The sequence below is a fragment of the Pongo abelii genome, chromosome 4, assembly GCF_028885655.2.
Source record: "Pongo abelii isolate AG06213 chromosome 4, NHGRI_mPonAbe1-v2.0_pri, whole genome shotgun sequence".
NCBI classification, from domain to species: domain Eukaryota; kingdom Metazoa; phylum Chordata; class Mammalia; order Primates; family Hominidae; genus Pongo; species Pongo abelii.
In genome coordinates this window covers 89,981,472-89,987,471 of record NC_071989.2, presented here as the reverse complement: position 1 = coordinate 89,987,471, position 6,000 = coordinate 89,981,472, and the positions used below count along the sequence as shown (strand labels likewise).

Here is a 6,000-nt window from a genome sequence, read left to right as displayed (position 1 = left end):
AAGCTATGACCTGCGGTTCCATAACTACATCTCTGCTGCCTAACTTTTCTGTGAACCTAATGACTCATTTTACTGTCAGTTCTAGTGTTTTAATCACTTCATGAAGGAGCACATGGAGGGTGGAGCTTGGCCTGAATTGATGACTTCCCCGATAGCTTCACCAGAGCATAACCTGCGTCCTCAAGCCCTTCTCTGCCTCAGCCCCTCCACTGCAAAAACATGGGCTTGTCCACAAAGAGGGAAGGGCCCTGCATTATGTTGGATCCTCACATCCAGAGCACGCTGCATTTCATCAATGGCAATGCCAAAGTTATATTCAGGTAGGCTGAGAAGAAGCAAAAAAAAAAAAAACCAGACAAAAATGATCCCAAATCATCATGCCTGATAAATGGAGGAGATAATAAGAGAGTGCCTGGTGGGCACGCAAGCACAATTAGACAGCGCAGGCCAGGTGGAAAGGCTCCAGCTGGAAAAGGTCAGAGGTTGGGAGCCCTCAATTTATTGAGCACTGGGTGTGTGGGAGCAAAGGGGGCACCCAAAAGAAGGGAATCGGTGCACAGTGTGACAGACAACAGGGACATCGAGGATGTCTCCAGGGAGACGAAGGAGGGATTTCAGGGAAAAGGAGGCCTGGCCCAGGGGTGACCACACACTCAGGGTGCCAGGAGAGGGTTGGCGGGGCGGGGAATGAGTCCTGGCCCCAGAAGCCCCAAATGAAGCCAAAGTGAGGCAAAGTCTGGAGCACAACGTGGATGAGGTGACAAGAGGGGCCGCCATTGACCAAGGAAAGAATCTGAAATATTAATGTGGTCAGAGAGGCAGATAATTTTTATAAGAGCATTCCAGAATGAGCAGATGGGAAAGGCAGTTCAAGCAAGGAGGGAGATATCTGTTTATTTTCATAGGCAATTGTAGGCTTAAAAGGCAATCTGGAAGATTTTTAGCCTTAAATAGATAAGCAGTATACTATTTTCTAGTAGACCACCAAATATAACCTGGTGTCTGGAATACAATTTAATAGGCAATTCCCAGAATAAATTATACCGATGTAGCTATGTATTTTCAGCCTTGTGAAAGGGTGCATGTGTATTTTCCTCTCCCAGAAGTGCATCCAAAGTTTTACTAATTCACAGCCTCCTGCTTCTTCCCACACTGCCCAGTGTCAGATGACATTTCTTGACAGTCCCCAACATGGATCCCGAAGTCCCAGCACTCGGGACCCCTCCCGCTGCCCCCCAACCCCACAAGAACTAACTTCTTGACAGTCCCCAACATGGATCCCAAAGTCCCAGCACTTGGGACCCCTCCCGCTGCCCCCCAACCCCGCAAGAACTACCTTCCCACAGACAGGGTTCTCTCGGGTGTGGCTCTCATCCTGGGGGAGCTGACAGTGCATGGCTAGTTTCCTTAGCACCTAATGGAGACTAAACCAATCCCAAGGACAAACACAAGTGGATAGGAATCCCATGTGCAGTCCACACACACTTGACACAGCAAACACAAAATACACCTCCCAATTTCACAGCCTTCATTTAGTTCACACTACTATATACCTCAATTCCATTGGAAGAAAACATTAATAAAAAACTTCCTACTTCAAAAACCGGCAAATTACTTTGATGCTACTTCAAACTCTGTGTTTTCAGTTCTCCCACATTTTTGCCTTGACCCTGGATAAGAAACTAATATATCAAAGTGAATACCTTGTTTGTGTTTATCATTGTTATCTTTATGAGAAGGCATTAACCCTTGCCCTTTGAGATAACGGAATCAGTCGACCTCAGATCAAACAAACTGAACTAAGAACGTCTGAGACACGGGAAGTTTGTCCCTGGGATGTTGGTATGCGGTGGCCCTATCCAGCTTTAGAACACTAACCCCCACCCCCCGACCCAAGACATTCAGAAATAATTTTATTTGCTCTTATTCATCAGCAAAGGAAAAGTAGCAAACCCCAGAGCCAAAGACTATTCATCCCACCCTGTGATAACCCTGACCCTAGTAAAGCCAACATCTGTCTCGTGTTTGAGGTGGCTGACGGCCAACTGGGGATCAGAAAACAACAATTTCCCTGGTCAGATGTAAGCCTTGCCCAGCATGTTGACTTTATAAACCACCCTGTAAGCTCAGTAAATTTAATTGGTAGATAGGGTTGTCTTTCCTTGGCTCATTTCCCACCAATTAATATTACCGGCGTGAGTACCCATATGATCAGACATACACTAACAAGACTCTGTCTAGACAGGCAGAAAAGGTTTTTTCTTTGTATTTTTTCCAGAATTAGGCATTAATGTGCTACTCGTGAATGGAACAAATGTTTACATAAATCCGTACTGGGAAAAGAAATTCTTCTCTCAGACACTTCCAGGGGAGACATCATTGGCAGGATTAGCTGCATATTGGAGCTACCATATTAGTTCATTTTCCCTGTACTTCAAAGATGCAGGAGCCAACAAGAGGGAGGGCACCACAGTAAGAAATGTGAGTAGCAAGATTATAAATCAGTACTTTTGACAGGGTGATTTCAGACAGTTTTGCTTTAACCAACATTCAACCTTACTTTACAGTGGTGAAGAGGTATTGAGCATAGTTAAGTGTTAAAAATGACCCTGGCCTTCCCTACAATGTGGTATGAAAAACTATAAAAGGCACTTTTAAACATTACTTTGAAAATCTTAAGTGAGGTATATAGTGCAGAAATATCTGTTATCTAAAATCTAAGATTTTATTGTTTTCAAAAGAGGAATTTTTAAAAGCACCCCCTCCAAGGCAAACAAAAAATGTCAAGCTGTGAGACGTAAATAAAACTGCAAACTACCTTTTTCCCAACTACTCAACTCACAACTTTCCCCAATCCCTTTTTAGTGTTTGCTTATACCGAACAAATTAGGAAACTAAATCTGCTAGGGAAGGCTAAGTTCATAAGGTTTTGGGTAAGTAACTCCAACAACCATCATTGATTATTAACATTATGGGTCCCTCCATTCTCACAAGTGATCGAACCAAGTCAACACTTGGCACATTTTCAAAATTCTGCTAAGAAATAGCAGAGGACACAGAAGTATTACATAATATGGTCCCTGCCGTCAAGGAGTTCATAATCAGATTATCCATACCAGTTTAATTCTTAAGATGACTGCTGTAAGAAACTGAAGCCCAACAGATAACATCATGATAGTTTTTCTGTTGAAAAGGAAGATTTTCATCAGTTGAATGGACAGTGACAACATTTCACTTTTGGAGAGAGGAAATTTGGTCCTCTAAACATGAGGTTCTATGAGGGCTGCTGTCATTGTATCCATTTCCTCCAGGCCCCAAATAAAGACGTGACCCAAACTGGGTCACACAAAGCCCTGCCTGTGGATGTCTTTGATACGGAGCTAACAAAGAGGCTGCTGCTTCTCTGGAAAGCTGTGGGAGGCATTGACACTGGAGCTTCCTGTGGCTGCTGTTCGCTGCTCAGGGAGGGTGCCCCCCTGAGAGGATAGGGTCAATATGCAGAGAGAAGCAGAGAGAAAAGGGACAGCACAGCACTGTACACTCTTCTTCCAGAAACCTGAGGTTAACCATACCCTGCCCTTCCCACAGTTTGGTTATGTTTGCCAGCAGGTTCCATCCTTGACAAGCTCGTTGGAGTTGGACTTCTGTCCCTTACAACCAAAACGTGTCTTGACATCAGTTGTTCTCCATCTTCAACGTACCTAACAAAAAAAATGGAGTCTTAGACTTCAGCAGGAATTACATGATAGATATGACATATTATATAAGAATTTTGACTCTAAAGGGGCTCAACCATTAAACTTGCTACAAAGTGTGGATGTGGCACCTATCCTTGATCTTCAAATTATCTCAGATGACTGTCTTGAATAACTTTACACACAGAACAAGGCCTAGACTGATGCATAATTCTTAAACTATTTGTTCTACACATCTTGGACCTGTTGAAATGGCCCAAAGACCACCCACCCCACTGAGCACTGAAACTACCTATTCCTGCTTTCTAATTCCAAGTGCCCTCCATTCGCTGTCATCTGCTGCTTCTGCACCTCCACAGGCACAAATACTAGGACAGCACTGACATAGCCAGTGTGATTATTCACAAACACATCTTTGCATCACCTGCAAGTTCTCTGCCCTCTACTGAAGCCTCTGTGGAATCCACTTCTCCCTCCTGGCCACGGGGCCACCACAGCAGCTGAATCACCTGCCCTTCCTTCTTCCATCCCTCCCAACTCAGAAAACCCCTGGTGTCCCCATGAGGACCACATTTTGAGAACCACTAAACAAGAGGCGTCTCTATGATTCTTGCCAACACTATCATCTCTGCATAATAGCACAAACTTGTCTTTCTCTGAGTGTTCTTTTTTGGCAATTAAAGGGGCAGATTTTAGAAGTTTCTCTCCTTTCTATCCTACAGTTATAAAAAAACAAAAAATGGGCAGTACATGAACCCAACCAAGAATACTGTTTTTTCAGCTGCTTTTCCTTAACCTTGAGATTCCTGAATTGAAATGGGGGAGAGAGAATAATTAGGTATGATGTTTGAGAAATTGATTCCTAATAGTTTGTGAGGTTTAGAGTATTCGTCATTTCACCCACTATTCAAGTGTTTCTTCATGGTTTGCTCCACAAAGGAAAAGGTCTCTTGGGAGTCAAATCTGTTTGAAATTATTCAGCTCAAAGACTGACACTGTGAAATTAGACAGAAAGAGGTCAAATAACCTTATCGGTAGATTTTCAGAGTAAAGCATGGTCTGGCATCATGTGGACATTTTCAGATGGCCACAGACACTGAACAGACAAAAAGAATTTTCCAAAAAAGAAGAATTTTTCTTACAGTAAAGAGATCCAAGTCCCACCCACATCATTTTTTGTTGTTGTTGTTTTGCCCTTGACCCTTCGCTGCTAACACTGCTTCTAAATTAATGCAGACACAGTGGAATTTGGAATCTCCATTAATATTTACAAAGCTTGCCACCCAGGCTATGACCCACCCTGCTGTTTCAGAATGATAAATTCATCTGCCTCTACCAAGACTTGAGAAATCTTATTTCACTGGGGAATAAGCATAATTTCTGCCATACACATGATGTGATTATCAAATCTGGTTTATTAGCCAGCAGATCTCCTAAGGCTATTTCATGGCCAAAAAAAAAATGTATTCAATAAAACTTTGGAATGACTAGAATATCATTTTCTCCAAAAGTCTTACTTCCTTAGTAGCCATTAATGTCACTAAAGTACAAGTAGGCACAAGACCAAATGGAAACAGGTAACCATTTCAGAAACGTACTATGACACATAGGGAGGCCCCATCTAAATAAGGAATGCACTCTGAAGCAGCTAGATTCAGAAATGCATTTCTTCCCAGTAGCTCTCCATTCTAACTTTGAGTTTGTTTTGTCTTTCACTGAGAAAAAGAAAATGAGTTGACAACGTTTGTTGTTATAATGATTTTGCTTAAAAATAAACAAATTGGAATCCTTCTTCGTTTTAAGGACCAAAGTCAGCTAGGAAGTTAGACCACATGATTTCCAAGGTCTTGTCCTTGGAAAATTCAAAATAGATCTAAAATTCAAAATAGCATACAATGCAGTGACCGATCTTGATACAGTATAGATGAGTGCAGCAGGAATTCAGAAGAGGAGAGCAAAGTGTGGCAAGGTGTCATCAAATGTGGTAGCTCACAGATGTGTTGGTTTGTCTTTCTGGGAACATGATAGGCTGGCATATTCGCTCTCCTTGAAGTTAGGTGTGGCCAGGTGGCCAGTTCTGACCCAAATACCTTAAGCAACTGTGACAGTGACATATGGAGTGAAGGTGTCAGGGAGTAGAACCCCTCCACTCCTGTGGGATGGACATGCATTGCTATTTGTTTTTTTACATCCACTGAGATTTGGGAGTTGGAATTGCAGTGTAACCTTGGTCCTCCTAGCTGAAAAGGATGACTTCATAAAGAAGACGATACTTTGATCATATAGTGAAGAGAAGAGAGAAGAA

At 42.6% G+C, this 6,000-nt stretch overlaps 1 long non-coding RNA gene across 1 annotated transcript in view; it reads right to left on the bottom strand.

Annotated features, from left to right (window-relative positions):
- Positions 1–1,602: 1,602 nt before the first annotated feature.
- Positions 1,603–6,000, bottom strand: part of LOC129059446 (uncharacterized) — a 40,490-nt gene continuing 36,092 nt past the window's right edge. Inside the window, exon 4 of the long non-coding RNA XR_008525348.2 lies at positions 1,603–3,701. This is a non-coding gene — a long non-coding RNA (uncharacterized LOC129059446). The remainder of the gene's footprint in view (positions 3,702–6,000) is intronic.